Genomic DNA, 17,608 nt, shown 5'->3' on the forward strand with positions numbered 1-17,608 from the left:
GTTCCATTTAATGGCACTTGATGTCCCATCTTCATCCCCAGTGATCCCAGATGGGGATTCATGATTCAGAGTTGAATGAGAAGGTAGAGAAGTAGGAGTCATGAGCCTACTCTTAGCTATTAACACTGCTCTGTGAGGAGCCGCCATCCCTCTTTAAGTAGGTGTCTCTCTCACCTTATAGGTATTCGTCATTCCATCAACACTAGAGGCAGTACAGAAGGAAGCATCAAGTTACCTTCTATCCTTGATCAGGACTCTTGGGATATTCCTATCTATCCTGGAAGTTACATCTCAAAGCCATGAATGTTTGCATGCTCTGTACTCCTGAATCCCTAAGGAAAAACCATCTTTTAAAACCATTTTAATAGTTAAAATTTACTTCTAAAGGAGACTTATTTTTATCTGATTTCTCTACTAATATAGTTTGATTACCTCAAAGCAACTGCTGCTGCTGCTAAATCGCTTCAGTCGTGTCCGACTCTGTGCGACCCCAGAGACGGCAGCCGACCAGGCTCCGCCATCCCTGGGATTCTCCAGGCAAGAACACTGGAGTGGGTTGCCATTTCCTTCTCCAATGTGTGAAGTGAAAAGTGAAAGTGAAGTCACTCAGTCGTGTCCAACTAGTAACGACCCCATAGACTGCAGCCCACCAGGCTCCTCTGTCCATGCGATTTTCTAGGCAAGAGTACTGGAGTGGCTTGCCATTGCCTTCTCCACCTCAAAGCAACAAATACCCCTAAATTCATCACAGATGCTCAGGGTAGTAACAAGAATTATCACAAAATAATTTCCCATTTACCAATCAAAGTAATTCTAATTTGAGAATCAATAGAAATCTTCTTCTTTCTGTTTTAAAGTCCAGGTTTGTTTTTTCCCCCCATCATTTATTTCTTGTATTTATTCATTAATTTGTTTATCTGATAGTATTTGTTGTCTAAGTCATTGCTTTCAAATCTGTGCACTGTGGACACTCAGGAACTTTAACTGCTATGTGAAAAGATCTTTAATCCCTCTGCTCACCAAGTATTGACTGCATAATGAATAAAAATAGATGTTCCAATATATTGACTACTACTTTCAAAGGTCTTCAGGTCTTGTTACTGATCAAATAAGAATCATTTAAGATTGTTTTTGAAATGATAGCCACTTCTTTTCCTAGTACAAGCATTTGCTCCATCAACTAATACTAGAAACATAGGCAAAATTATATGATGACTTGGAAATTTTCCTGATGGTATAAAAGGTTCCTCAAATTCACAAGAATTAGCAAACTCTGGTCTAAGACATGAAAACCTGGCTTCTCCCCCATCTTGAATTAATATCTGCAAATGAACTTTCCGAATCCTTGATCAACGGAAGCCATTTCTGATCCCTGATGACATTACAATATTGTTGGAGCAGAATCTGAGACAGATGTCTGTAATGTTAAAGGAAAATGAGCAAAACCCTCTCACAACCAAAGGAAAAAACGCTCTGCTGATATAAAGTGATTGTTTCCTTCTTCTTTCTGAAAAACCCTTTACCACCACAATTTCTTTCCAAAGAGAAGGGAAGAATAGCACTTAGAGGGAACACGATGAGAAATAAAGGGACCCCAGAACCTGACCATTGAGTCTCTCCCCCAAGCATGCCCTTGTCCTGTTTTGGACTTCTCTAGATGTTCCTAAATGGAGGCAGTGCCCAGTTAATGTGTTAGCCAGCACCCTCACTTTTCAGATAATCTGCCTCTTTCTCAGGCTACTCATCTGCCTGAGATTCAAGTTGTAGGAAGATGAGTAGTCAGCTATGATTCCTTCAGAGGCAGCATGTGCAATGTGCCAAATAGCTCTGTGGTTCTGGTTAAACAGTCACTATCTTCAGTAAGCTGCAGTTGAAGTCCAGGGGGGGCAGAGTAAGCACTAAAACCGCTGGTGAACCTGAGCTCCAGTCCCAAGCTCAAGAGAGAAGATGCCATTATTAACTCACTTCTATTGGATTTTTTCATAGGGACATTAATTGGAAAAACAGATACAAGATTTATATGATATGTATCTTTTGCTTGAAGTTCAAACAGCAGGAACAGATAATTCTCCAAAAAATAAATTCCTTCTGGATAATAACTTCTTTTAGCTCATGTCCACCCTTTACCCTTCGGATTTCACTTCATCAGCTTGCAAAAGGCGTGTTTTTGGTGTTAACTGGAAGGGGGAGGGTGAATCTTCATGGCTGGATGAAACAGAAACAATGAAAGTGCCCCTGATGCTGACTCAGTACTAACAGCTTCCTGTGGAAGAAAACATAACTTGATAAGGGGTGGGGAGATTGCAGAGGAGTCGAGGAAGAGTACAGAGGGAAAGAAGAAAACTTCTTTGCCTTCCATTGCCTACATGGGTTTGGTGGATATTTTATAAGGCTAGCTTAGCATACTTCCAAATTGGTAGCATACTTCTAAACTGGTATAATGATGGCTGGCTTCAGTATGAAGCACACATTCCACACATAATAAGCACCCAATAAATATTTATTAACAGCATCTGACCAATTCGAGACCAATTTAGAAGACTGCTTCTGTCTTTTTTTATTTTTTTGCCAGCTTCCCATGCCATCTCTACTTGATTTCAGCTCTCAGAATTCTTTTAACAAGGCTCAAGACTGAGAAGATAGTTTGAATTACTCTAAAACTTACTCACTTTGCCCTGGTCTTATGCTCAGAAAATAATTTCTTTCCTGAGGGAAGTACACTACCAATAGCTTTGTTTGTTTTTCCTGTTTTCTGAATATTATTTTTTAAAACATGAATTATAGGGAAAATAAGAAACTGTCTTTGTTTTAAAATTACTTTATGGTGGACATGTACTCTAAAACAGTTCAAAAATAAGGTTTTTTTAAACCTACATTGCACAATAATATTTTGCCACCTATAATTGTAAAAGGAGTGCCACACACTCTCCTGTAAGCTGACAGTCTCGCTAACTGCTATTACTGAAGTCATTTTAGATCTTTTTTTAGGTTTAGGGAAGTCTGGTCCTAAAAGAGTAATAAACCAACACTCAGAAATTTGAAAATATTGGGAGAGGCATCTCATTTCCTCTTACCAACTTTTAAATTCAGCTTTGTTATAAGTATAAGTGAATAAGCAGTGATTCTTGAACTTTAGAATGCATAAGAGTACCATGGAAAGCTTGTTCAAATCCAGATTCCTGTGCCCACCATCAGAGATCTTATTCAGCAGCGGTTGCCTGGACACTGGGGTTTCTAACAGGCTCCCAGGTGATGCTGACACTGCTGGTCTGCAGACCACACTTTGAGTAGCATTATTCTCATGGCCTGGATGAATACATAGAGCCATTTGAAACACTTGACATCCTGCTAGAGGATTATCTGTGGGTTCAAGTAATCCTGCCTAATAAACTAGAATGGATATCAATATTAAGGCATCTTAAGTCTTAAGCTTTGGCTATACCAGAAACAGTATGTTTTGAGACCAGCTCCAGTTTGACAAATGTGTTGCCACCATCATGACCCATGTCTACCAATTCTGTTGTTAAGGCAGCCTAACTAAGAAGCAGGGGAAAGCCTGCTTCCCTACCTTGAGAACTACTAAGTCAAACCAAACATGAGATCATTACAATAGAACTGTGGAAAAGGGAGAAAGAACCTAAGCAGATCCAGTTACTTTCTATGATAGCAGTTTAAAACACCATAAGCCAAGAGGAATGGGTGAACTTGCTTCTGTGGGAAGCAAAATGGGGGTGACAATCAGAAAAGTGTGGGGTACATTTAAAATGAACTCACATCAGTTCTTTTGTCCACTTGAATTTTGTAGGAACTTATCATATAGAACAGCAGGCTCTCAACAAACTGGCAGACATGATTCAAAGGATAATAGGTGTCCTTGAGTGTCACTGAGATGTATTTATATCATCTGGAGTCCTAGTGCTGTTAATGGTCCATTTATTTGCTGGGCTGGCTGTGAGAGTAACAGAAAGCACATGCTCTGAAGCATATAATAAATTAAATTCAAAAGATATTGAGGACTTCTGATCTGGTTGAAATGAAGGAAGCACAATTCACCCTATCCTCCCATGAATTACAACTGAAAATACATAAAGTAACTCTCTGAGAATTGCAAGTAAACACACAGAAGTATGGCCAACAACATTAATCATTAAGGAAATGTAAACGAAAACCACAATAAGAAATCATTACACAAATATCAGAATGGCTTATAAAATAACCTGACAATACCAAGTGCCAATGAGGATGCAGAGCAACACGAACTCTAATATATTCCTCATGGGAACTCAAAATGGGACAGTCATTCCAGAAAACAAATTTGCTGTTTCTTATAAAGGCTAACAAAATACCAAATAAACCATTCCTAAGTGATTATCCTAGAGAAATGAAAGTTACATTCACACACAAACCTGTATGTGAATGCTTATAGAAGCCTTAAAAAGAAAAAAACAATGTCTTTCAACAGATGGATGAACTAACAAATTGTGATCCAAATAATGGAATGGAACTCAGTAACAGTCCTAAAGGAAATCAGTTGTGAATATTCATTGGAAGGACTGATGCTGAAGCTGAAGCTCCAATACTTTGGCCACCTGATGCAAAGAACTGACTCACTGGAAAAGACCCTGATGCTGGGAAAGACTGAAGGCAGGAGAAGGGGACGAAAGAGGATAAGATGGTTGGAGGGCATCACTGACTTGATAGACATGAGTTTGAGCTAGCTCCGGGAATTGGTGATGGACAGGGAAGCCTGGCATGCGGCAGTCTATGGGGTCACAAAGAGTCGGACACAACTGAGCAACTGAACTGAACTGACTCAGTAATAAAAAGGATTGAATTAAGACTTTACAGTGAAGGACAGGGAAGCCTGGCGTGCCGCAGTTCATGGAGTTGCAAAGAGTCAGACATGACTGAGTGACTGAACAACAATATAAACAACACAAATGAATCTCAAATACATTGCACTGAATAAACCAATCTAAAAGGGGTTACATACTGGGTATTTCCGTTTATTAAAAAAAACCCAAAACCAAAACTTTTAGAGTGATCAGTGGTTTGTCAGGGGAAAGTGTAGGTTAAGGGTTGACTATAAAGGAGCAGCATGATGGAATTTGGGGGGATTTTTTGCTGTTTAATCCTGATTGTAGTGGTTATAAGACTCTATTCATTTGTCAAGACTTACAGAACTTCATGCCAAAACAAAAGTGAATTTCACTGTATGTAAATTTAAAAATAAAAAAGAGTTGTACTAACGCTGAATATACACATATTCCAGGACCCAGTCATACTACTTTTTGGTTTATAGCCAACATTTGTTCACCCAAAGACATGCATGATAGTGTCTGTTGTAATACTATTCACAATAGTTCAAATCTTAAAAAATGATACGAATGAATTTATTTACAAAAGAGAAATAGACTCACAAACACAGAAAGCAAACTTATGGTTAACAGAGGGGAAAGAGAGGGGAGGAGGGATAAACTAGGAGTTTGGGATTAACATATACACACTGATATATATAAAATGGATAAACAACAAAGTCCTACTCTATAGCACAGAGAACTATACTCAAAATCTTGTAATAACCTCTGATGGAAAAGAATCTGAAAAAGAATAGATTTCTATGTATATATAACTGAATCACTTTGTTGTACACCTGAAACTAACACAACATTGTAAATCAACTATATTTCAAATTAATTAATTAAAAAATAGCCAACAATGTAATGGATAAATAAAATGTTGTATGCTAATCTAATGGGAATTAACGAATTGCAACTACACATAATAATGTGGTCTACTCTCACAAAAATAACACTGAATTTTAAGAAAGCAAATATTAAAGTGTGCGTACTAGATGATTTCATTTATATGAAATTCAAAATCAGGCAAACACTAAGGTGTTAGAAGTTGTGGAAACATTTACCCTTGGTGGGCTCATGACTGAAAGGGGACACAAGTCCTCCTATTGGGGTAATGGTAGTACCCTACTTCTTTCTTTCTGTTTTTTGGTAATGCTTTATTCTTTATCTGGGTGCTGTTGATATGGGTCTGCTCAGTTTGTAAAAATTCATCAAGCTGTGACCTTTTGATTAGTGTACTTTTTCTATGTTATACTTCAATATACTGGGAATATACATAGGGTGGGATGTATGGAGAGGGTAACATGTAAACATATACATTACCATATGTAAATGATAGCCAATAGGAATTTGCTCTATGACTCGGGGAACTCAAACCTGGGCTTAGTAACAACCTAGAGGGCTGGGATGGGGAAGGAGAGGGGAGGGAGGTTCAAGTGGGAGGGGACAAAGGCAAACCTATGGCTAATCCAATGCTGATATTTGGTAGAAACAAACACAATACTGTAAAGCAATCATCCTCCAATTAAAAGGAAATTTAAATGGATGTTGAATTTTGTCGAAGGCTTTCTCTGCATCTGTTGAGATAATCATATGATTTTTATTTTTCAGTTTGTTAATGTGGTGTATTACGTTGATTGATTTGCGGATATTGAAGAATCCTTGCATTCCTGGGATAAAGGCCACTTGGTCATGATGTATGATCTTCTTAATGTGTTGTTGGATTCTGATTGCTAGAATTTTGTTAAGGATTTTTGCATCTATGTTCATCAATGATATTGGCCTGTAGTTTTATTTTTTTGTGGGGTCTTTACCAGGTTTTGGGATTAGGGTGATGTGGCAACCCACTCCAGTGTTCTTGCCTGGAGAATCCCAGGGACGGGGGAGCCTGGTGGGCTTCCGTCTATGGGGTCACACAGAGTCGGACATGACTGACGTGACTTAGCAGCAGCAGGCCTCATAGAATGAGTTTGGAAGTTTCCCTTCCTCAGCAATTTTCTGGAAGAGTTTGAGTAGAATAATAATAGCAAATGAAGCAACTGATAAAGGATTAATCTCCAAAATACACAAGCAGCTCCTGCAGCTCAATTCCAGAAAAATAAATGACCCAATCAAAAAATGGGCCAAAGAACTAAACAGATATTTCTCCAAAGAAGACATAAAGATGGCTAACATGTAGCATGTATATTATCATAAGTGACCAGTCCAGGTTCGACGCATAAATTTTCCTCTGTTCATTTCTTTGCATTTGTGCTTTTTTAATAAAATTCTTTTTTAGAAATAAAAAAAAAAAAGATGGCTAACAAACACATGAAAAAATGCTCAACATCCCTCATAATCAGAGAAATGCAAATCAAAACCACAATGAGATACCATTTCACACCAGTCAGAATGGCTGCTATCCAAAAGTCTACATGCAATAAATGCTGGAGAGGGTGTGGAGAAAAGGGAACCCTCTTACACTGTTGGTGGGAATGCAAACTAGTACAGCCACTATGGAGAACAGTATGGAGATTCCTCAAAAAACTGGAAATAGAACTGCCATATGATCCAGCAATCGCACTCCTGGGCATACACACTGAGGAAACCAGAATTGAAAGAGACACGTGTACTCCAATGTTCACTGCAGCACTGTTTATAATAGCCAGGACATGGAAGCAACCTAGATGTCCATCTGCAGACGAGTGGATAAGAAAGCTTTGGTACATATATACAATGGAGTATTGCTGCTGCTGCTAAGTCACTTCAGTCGTGTCCAACTCTGTGTGACCCCATAGATGGAAGCCCACCAGGCTCCCCCGTCCCTGGGATTCTCCAGGCAAGAACTCAGCCATTAAAAAGAATGCATTTGAATCAGTTCTAATGAGGTGGATGAAACTGGAGCCTATTATACAGAGTGAAGTAAGCCAGAAAGAAAAACACCAATACAGTATACTAACGCATACATATGGAATTTAGAAAGATGCAAATGATAACCCTGTATACGAGACAGCAAAAGAGACACAGATGTATAGAACAGTCCTTGGGACTGGGTGGGAGAGGGTGAGGGTGGGGTGATTTGGGAGAATGGCATTGAAACATGTATGTAGTCATATGTGAAACAAATCACCAGTTCAGGGTCAATGCATGTTACATGATGCTCGGGGCTGGTGTGAGGGGATGACCCAGAGGGAGGATAAAGGGAGGAGGGAGGTGGGAGGGGGGTTCGGGAGGGGGAACTCATGTACACCCGGGGCAGATTCATGTCAATGTATGGCAAAACCAACCAATATAATATTGTAAAATAATTAGCCTCCAATAAAAAAATAAAAAATAAATGATACATGCACACAAAAAAAGTAAATTTAAAAAAGAATATCCCTGGTGTTCTGAGGATGAGGGCCACCATAGACCTGGCCTTTAATCAGTCCCATATGATTTCTCTTTTCGTCTCCCACACTAGGTGCAGGGACTTGGTTTCCTGTCACTTCAGCTGGCTGCAATTTCAGCGGTGATTTCAGAACAAGTGATTAAATGAATGCCTTTCAGAGTCCTTGCTGGTGGATCAGATGTTGTCAAGGCAATCATGTGTCGCTGTACAATGCGTTCCCTAATGCCCAGAGAGAAGGCACAAATGGCCCAGGGGGAGGGCTTTCAGTGTGGTGGTTTTTCTCCAGAACAGTGAGTTTTGAAGTTTTTCTCTTGTAACCGGTAAACATCACTTAAAAATATTCTCTATAAGACAAACAAAACTTGTCCCCTTGAGAAAGGACTAAGACATGCTTCCTTTAAAAAAAAAAAATAGGTGGTTTCTTTGTCTTATTTCATAACCATGCTTTTTGCACTTGTGATTAACTAATGATCTCAGCATGGGGTGGAGAAACAGACACAGTGGTCGGAGTCTCTAAAATTGTAGAAAATTATAATGCAGACTAGTGGACATTACAGGCTAGTGGGCATGTTTTACTTTTTAACGTGGTTTTAAACCTCCTCCAAAGGAATACATCTACAAGCGGATTATGTTAGGTGATGTAGGGTCCAACTCTAGCCTCTGGAAAAGCTGCCATGATTGGTACAAGAGCTAGAAAAAGGGCTGCTGCTGCACTGCTAAGTCACATCAGTCGTGCCCAACTCTGTGCGACCCCATAGATGGCAGCCCACCAGGCTCCCCTGTCCCTGGGATTCTCCAGGCAAGAACACTGGAGTGGGTTGCCATTTCCTTCTCCAATGCATGCAAGTGAAAAGTGAAAGTGAAGTCGCTCAGTTGTGTCCGACTCTTCGTGACCCCATGGACTGCAGCCTACCAGGCTCCTCCATCCATGGGGTTTTCCAGGCAAGAGTACTGGAGTGGGGTGCCATTGCCTTCTCCGAGAAAAAAGGCAGAGAGAGAATATAATTGATAACAAGCTTACCGAGCATGTTACTTACAAAATTCCTGACTGTGTGTGTTGTGTACCTATATAGATATCTGACCATATATGTCTGTTTCCAAGTCTATATCGGTTGTCCTTACACATATACACACATGTAAGGATACATATGTACACATTTATTATATAAATCCTTGTTTAATCTTCTCAACAACCTTTGAGTATATTATGATTTGTTTTAAACACGATAATCTGAGAGTGAGATGAAGTAATTTGCCTTAGATATGCACAGAAAACAATAGAGAAAAGATTCGAAGCCAGTTCATCTTGGTGCCTGGTGATTCATCAGGGGCTTTATGACCCATGTGGGCCTGGGAAATGATTCAGTCCATTTTACAAAGGAGCACTTGGGCTGGGGTTTTCAGGATAATTTTGTTTCAGATCATTCAAGAGGACTATGAAAAAAGTTAAAAGGCTGAAGATGGTGAGCCTTGATGTTTGCAACAGTAAGGACTTCAGTATATTTGAAGGGGAGAAGAAATAAATCAACATGAGCAAAATGCAAGGTCTGCCTGTGGTGATGGTGATGGGAAAAAGGAGATGCCCAGATTGGAGCAAGGAGAGCAGGCTTGAACCCCAGCTAAGGCATATTGGCTCAGATGACCCCAATTTCTACCTTGGCATTGAGAGAGGTGACTGAAACCCAAACGAAGCCATTTTACATTCTATTTGTGGTGCTATAGACCTTTATCCCAAGTTTCTACCCTTTGAAGTGACAGACTTCTCTAAAATTAGCCAAATTAAATGTGAGTAAATCCCATATATGTGTATTGACCTCAGACATCATAACTCAGGTAGTTTTTGAGTACTTGGATTCATTTTCCCCTCAATATTCAATGTATTTTTCACTACTTTCCATCCTTGAGATGTGTCCAGACAGTTATCTCAGCTAGAAGTCAAGCATAGAGACTGATACTACTGTATTTGTCTTAGAATCTTGGAAATCATTGATTGAACTGATCCTGCTTCCCAACATTATCTGCATGTCAGCACCAAATTATTATAAATCCAACATATTTCCCAAGTGCATTTAGTTTGAAGGATTCAAACTGTTTTCTGGATTCTTTATTATTCCTCACATTATATACAGGAGGTACCCGCTCTCAAATGTCAGGCCCATTTTACAGATGGAGGATTTGAGCAGCTTAACCAAAGATGTGCCAGCTGCATCCTCAAAGGAGTAAGGATCCAGCCCAGCCATGACCCTGGACCTGTTCATTCCTGGTTATTGCTCTCTTTATTATTGAATGTGACTTCTCTGGGTTTCACTCTGGTGCTGGTCTTTGGATGGTTACTAGGCAACTTGAGCTGTCACTGCCTGGCTGGTTCGAAATACCAGAGCATCAAAGTCCTATAAAAATGAGGCAAAATCTTCTCATTGTACACACATTAAATTTAGTTTAGTACAATGCCATTCCATTGAGGATAGGCCAGGGAAAACGAAAAGCTTTGAGGAGCAACCAGTGTGCATCTGATGGATTAGATTAATTTTAGGCTGATAATTATTACAGGTGTCAGCACACAGAAGAGATGAAAAGAAAGTATAGCTGCTTGCCGTGGAGAACATCAAGCCCAGGGCACTCAAATAAATACTTATACCACGTGGAAAGATGACGTAAAGGGGATGGTGAGGGGTCAAGGTGGAAGACAGTAATCATCAATAACCCAGGTGACTTGATCTTGCCTGCTCTGCACTTGCCTGGTGATTTCAAAACAGGGAAGCAGAAAGGTGAGTAAGAGGAGGAAAACAAGCTCTGTGCAGCCGTGTAGATCCACACAGCCCTGGTTATGGGAAGTGGGTTTTGTCTTTGAGGAAAGAGGAGGGTGTGAGATGCAGTCCTGGGACTTGAAAACAACAGCAGAGCTACAGGCCGGCAGCACAGTCCTTACACATAGGCAGGGAGGGCCGACTGAACCTCCAGCTTCCCATCAGCTCTGCATATGCTGCTGGCAGTGTTTTCACTCCATTCTGTTTAAAGAGTGGGCATTTTGACCAGACCTCACAAGTAAAAAGTTCAAACTTTCTACATTTTTAAAAGTGTGTCTACTCAAGTCTTATTATAAAACTATACTAATCAATGTGGTATAAGTAGAAACGATGAAAAAAAAACTATCAATGAAAAAACATATAGATTCAAGAAATATACTCAGACATGTATAGATGACTGATTTGCAACAGGGGTGCACAGAGAAAGAATAATCTTTTTCAACAAAAGTTGCTGAAACAATTGGAAATCTGCATGCAAATACATGAACTTTGAATAAGGCTTCACACCATCCCCCTAAATTGCCACAAAATATAGCATAGAGCTAAATGAAAAGTCTAAAACTATGAAAGTGCTAGAGGAAAATATACACCAAAAGTCCATGTGAGCATGGGTTAAACAAAGATTTCAGAGATATGACACACAAAAAAATTATAAAATAAAAACTAGATAAATTTCATTTCACCAAAATTAAAAATGTCTGCTCTTATTGTATGTTAACTATACTTCAATAAAGCTGTTTAAAATAATTTTAAAAATTGTGTGGGACAATCAATCCCTGAGATGTAATTCATGCCTGCCCTGTGTGCCCCCTTCCCCAGCCCCACTCAACCTCACAGATAGGCAGAAGAACTCTATCAAAATGTGTCCCTTAAAACCCCTCTGATTCCATGTGGTTCTGCCCAGGGAAGCACTCTGACTATGCAATATCATCCTGATATCCTGCTGACAGACTGCAGAAGGGATTACAGACAAAGTAACTGCTGTCACAATTACAACTCATAAATAACAGCCAGTAGCTTATGCTCCAGAGAAGGCAATGGCAAGCCACTCCAGTACTCTTGCCTAGAAAATCCCATGGATGGAGGAGCCTGGTAAGCTACAGTCCATGGGGTCGCTAAGGGTCGGACACGACTGAGCGACTTCACTTTCACTTTTCACTTTCACACATTGGAGAAGGAAATGGCAACCCACTCCAGTGTTCTTGTCTGGAGAATCCCAGGGAAGGGGGAGCCTGGTGGGCTTCCGTCTATGGGGTCACACAGAGTCGGACACGACTGAAGTGACTTAGCAGCAGCAGCAGCAGCTTATGCTCACTCAAGAAAAAGATGCTGCTATTTTTAATTTCTTCAGAGTTGTAGCTAATATAATAAGCCTTAAAAAGTAAAGAAGCTATGTAAATATTGAAAGAGTCATATTACCCTGATTTGCAAATGATATGATCATTTCCTAGAAAAACATCAGGCACAATTAAAAGTAAATTATTGGATTGCAGGTAAAATAATTTAGTAAGGTACTGGTTACCAGGACAAATATTTTAAAAATCAATTCATTTACTAGTAGAAACCAGATAAAAATGAAAATGGGGAAAAAATTCCATATACATCCCATTAAAAATAGAGACAAAAGCCACAAAATATACAGGGGAAAATTTAACAAAGAAATGTAAGATTTATTTGAGAGAGAGCTATAAATTTCATTGAGCAATGTAAAACAAGACCTGAATATAGAGAGATACCATGCTCCTGGATAGAAAGTCATAATGTAATTAAAATGTTTATCCTTTTCAAATAAATATATCAACTCCATATAATTTCAATCAGAAACAAAACAGGGTTTCTTTTTAAATTTAAAACAATTTAAGAATGTATAGGGGCTATGAGTGTGAGTGAACTCCGGGAATTGGTGATGGACAGCGAGGCCTGGCGTGCTGTGATTCATGGGGTCGCGGAGAGTCGGACACGACTGAGCGACTGAACTGAACTGAACTGAGGGGCTTCCCAGGTGGCGCTAGTGGTAAAGAACCTGCCTGACAATGCAGGAGACATAAGAAACAAGGGTTCAGTCACTGGGTTGGGAAGATCCCCTGGAGGAGGACATGGCAACCCACTCTAGTATTCTTGTCTGGAGAATCCCATGGATGGAGAAGCCTGGCGTACTGCAGACTGTGGGGTCACAAAGAGTCAGACATGCAACAAGAATGAATTTAATAAAATCAAGTATGCAATTTGCCAAGAATGTTTTTGAGAAGGTAGTAAATAAGGAGAGATGTATCCTCCCTATTATTAAAAATTACTGTAATCCAGAATCTTTTTCTCGGAGTTTGCTTGTGGGGAATCCAACATGACACAATTATGAACAGTCTGTCCCTCAACCATATTTTAATGGGGATGCCAGAATTCAGTTTCAACACTGGCTTTTATACAGATAAGAGAGCACGAAAGGAAAGTGAGTTTAAGCTTTTTAAAACTATATGTCATTGGCCAACTGGGTCTCAGATGGGCTATGGACCCAGGAAGCAGTCCTTATGATCCCTTTCCCATTGTCTTTTACCTTGGCTCTGCTTTTTAAACATTTGCCTTTGTGACCTGGTCCTCTTTCTTGGCTGGATCACTTGGCTTGTTTCTCATCCAGCAGAGCTCCTCCCCATTTTGTTTGTAATTCTGTGAGTTGGCACCCCTCCTGGTGCTTTGTTCTAGCTTGGCCACCTTTATGTCCCACTTGGTTCTGGCCCAAGACCCAGCACTTTTTCTTCCTTGCCCCATTCCTACAGGCAGTTCCAAAATTCTAGATTTAGTCACAGACTCATTCATAATCTTACTCCTCCTTCCCTGGAGAAAACTGCCTCCAGTGGATTCTGACAAGTGGCTAGACTCTGAGTGATTTGGAGTCTGGGGCCATGTCTTATTTAGCTGTCAGGCACTGGTACTGTTAATATCACTATAGCTGTATTACCTTGTAGTACCACGGGCTAAGTGGCTTAAACAATAGAAATTTATTTCCTCGTGTTTCTAAAAGGTAGAGATCCAAGATCAAGCTGTCAGCAGGTGTGGTTTCTTCTAAGGGCTTATAGATGGCCATCTTCTCCCTGTGTCTTCACATGGTCTTTCCTCTGTACATGTCAGTGTCCTCATCTTCTCTTGTTAAAGGGACACCAGTCATACTGGACTATGGCTAACCCCGATGATCTCATTGAACCTTAATTACCTCTTTAAAGACACTATCTTCAAGTAGTTCCATTCATAGTTTCTTCAGTGATGCTTACTGTCTAGCCAGTAGAGAGTGATAGGGTGGGAAGAGAGGAGTTCAGTGAATGACCTGCTGACTTAGGCAGTTAACAGGAATGTTTTGATTCCTGGAATCTTCTGGAAAGGAAAGGATTCCAAGCATGTGCCTCTTGAAGGAGCTTCTCCATCACTCCATTTGCTGAATGATTAGTATCCCTTTCCAGTGGGTACCACAATCAGGGTACCCTGACACTACTGAAGTCCAAGCTATCTAGCATGTCAGCGTGTCCTTGTGTATTATGTGTCTCCCAGGAAATGCTTGCAACTGACTTACATGGAACTAGCCTTCTCCCTCTGACTCAATTCCTGGATGCAACCCTTTCCTTCTCTTGTGTGACTGTGACTCGCCTACTTTCAGTATTATCTGCAGTGCCAGCAGCCAGCATTCTGCAAGGTGGCAGCGTGGGGCAATTGGGCTTTGTTCTACTCCATTCTGCCACTGAACATTAAAACAGGGATTCAGAACACTGGCTGTGTGTGAAAACCACCTGGAGGGAGGCTTTTTAAAAAACCATCAGTGTGATTCAATATCCACAAATCAATCAACACCCTACACCACATTAACAAAATGAAGAAAAAAATCACTTGATCATCTCAATAGATGCAGAAAAGGCATTTGACAAAACTCAACATCCATTTATGATTAAAACTAACCAAAAGTGAGTATAAAGGGAACATACCTCAACCTAATATAGGCCATATATGACAAACCCACAGGTAACATAATATTCGATTGTCTACTCAAGGAAATACAAATCAAAATCACAAGGAGATATCACCTCACACCTGTCAGAATGGCTCTTATCAAAAGATAAGAAATAACAAGAGATGGAGAGGGTGTGAAGAAAAGGGAACCCTCATGGACTGTTTCTGGGGATGTAAACCGGTACAGCTATTAATACTATGGAATCATAATACTACAGAAAACAGTAGGACAGTTCCTCAAAAAACTAAAAATACAACTACCACACAATCTGGCAGTTCTACTTCTGGGTATTTATCTGAAGAAAATGAAAACGAACTATAATTCAAAAAGAAACATGCACCCCTATATTCATAGCAGCACTGTTCATAATAGCCAAGACATGGAAACAACCTAAATGCCCATCGACAGATGAATGGATAAAGATGTGGTACATATACACAATGGACTGCTGCTGCTGCTGCTGCTAAGTTGCTTCAGTCGTGTCCAACTCTGTGTGACCCCATAGATGGCAGCCCACCAGGCTCCCCCGTCCATGGAATTCTCCAGGCAAGAACACTGGAGTGGGTTGCCATTTCCTTCTCCAATGCACGCAAGTGAAAAGTGAAAGTGAAGTCACTCAGTTGTGTCCGACTCTTCGTGACCCCATGGACTGCAGCCTACCAGGCTCCTCCATCCATGGAATTTTCCAGGCAAGAGCACTGGAGTGTGATGCCATCACCTTCTCCCAATGGACTACTACTTGGCCATAAATAATAATGAAATAATGTCATTGCAGCAACATGGATGAACCTACAGGGTATTATACTAAGTGAAATAACTTGCATACACAAAGACAAATACTATATGATTTCACTTACATGTGGAATCTAAAAAACAAAACGAAATAGTAAAAGACTCATAGACACAGAGAACAAACTGGTGGTTGCCAGAGGTGAAGGGGTCAGGGGTTGGGCAAATTACATGAAGAAGATTTAGAGGTACAAACTTTCAGTTACAAAATAAGTCACAAGGATGTAATTTATAGCAAAAGGAATACAGTCAATAATACTATAATAACTTTGTATGGTGACAGATGATTACTAGACTTATTGTGATCAATTCATAACGTATTTAAATGTTAAGACATGGTGTACACCTGAAACTAATATAATATCATATGTCTATACTTGAACCAAATTAAAAAAAAAGTAACAATAAAAAGTTATCAATGTTAGGCTACACCCCTGATCAATCAGGTTGTCTTTAGAGGTGGGGCACAGACACCCCTGTTTTCTAAAGCTCTCAGTGAGATTTTCTGTGCAGCAGAGTGGAGAATCATCACTTTGATCTGAATCTCACTTTCCTCTTCTGTAGAAAAAGATGTTGGAATCTGATGACTCCCAACACAGTGTGCTATGAGCTACAATCCTCAAATCTATTTCAAAATTGCCAGGGCACATCCCCTTCCAATATTTCTTCCACTGATATAGCTACTAAGATTTTCTTCCCTATGGCACGATGACAATATTGCTGATGTCTCTCTCATTATTTAAGGTTTGGTAGAAAGTAAAGTGATTTTCCCTTCCAAAGAAACTAAAAGTGAAGGGGCAAAAATATAACTCTGTGTTTACTGAATGGGAAGAAAACTACTATGATCTCTCACATGCTAGCTGAACTTGAACACTCTATGGTGTGAAGTTCAATGCCATTTCACGTCTCTAACCGCATCCCTTGAGCACCGAGGTCTGAGTAGCATCACTGTAGCTGGAGAGGGAAGGAAACACACAGAATTGAGCCAAATCAGGTTTTTTTGTTTTTGAAAAAGAACATGTCTGGGACTCAAAAAAATAGTTCAGATCAGAATCTACCAAGTAAGGCTAGAATAGATACGAGTAGGCAGATGAGCAGAGCAGAGGCCACAAGGTTCTCTCCGCAGGCCAAACGCTGAGTGAAGGAACAGGAGCACTTTGGTGGAGTTATCAAAGAAGATGCTAAAAGTCCATGCTCTAGTTACTTAACAAAATCCTCCTTGGATGATATGTAGCAGGTCTTCTTAAGGTAAAACTAAGTAGTGAGAATAATTTAGATATACTGAATCTAAATTAACAGTGGTCTGAATAGACTCTTTAACTATTTGATAAAAGGATTTAAAAAAAAATTATCCCCTGCTAATCTGAAGGTCCAAGCACTCAGGTCAGGGACTCATGGGGGATAAAATCTGTAGTTGACTTCTACCAGCCAAGATACAGTGTTTTCCAAAATTGTCAGTAGTGAAGAGAAATGCTGATGGAATGGAGCTCTGACAAAAGTCTGAATGTGGGTCTAAGATCTTCCAGAATGTATGAGAAGCTTAACAGACTGATTAGGAAAATAGCCAGCAGTTATTTGCAATTTGCATGGATAGCGAATGGCACTCAGTGACATCTTCAACAATTCCATGTGATCAGACCCCAAAGGGGAAAAAACAGTCAAGGCTAGATAGAGGGTTTTGTCCATGACAGACAGAAGCCAGCAGTCAGAAAGCATCTACCTGAGTAAGAATCAGAAAGCTTGGGGTCAGAAGGCAGAATTGAGAAAGCTAGGCTCAAAGACTGGGCTCCAA

The sequence above is a fragment of the Moschus berezovskii genome, chromosome X (genome assembly GCF_049115385.1).
Source record: "Moschus berezovskii isolate FMDL1 chromosome X, NW_MosBer_1.0, whole genome shotgun sequence".
Classification (NCBI taxonomy): Eukaryota; Metazoa; Chordata; class Mammalia; order Artiodactyla; family Moschidae; genus Moschus; species Moschus berezovskii.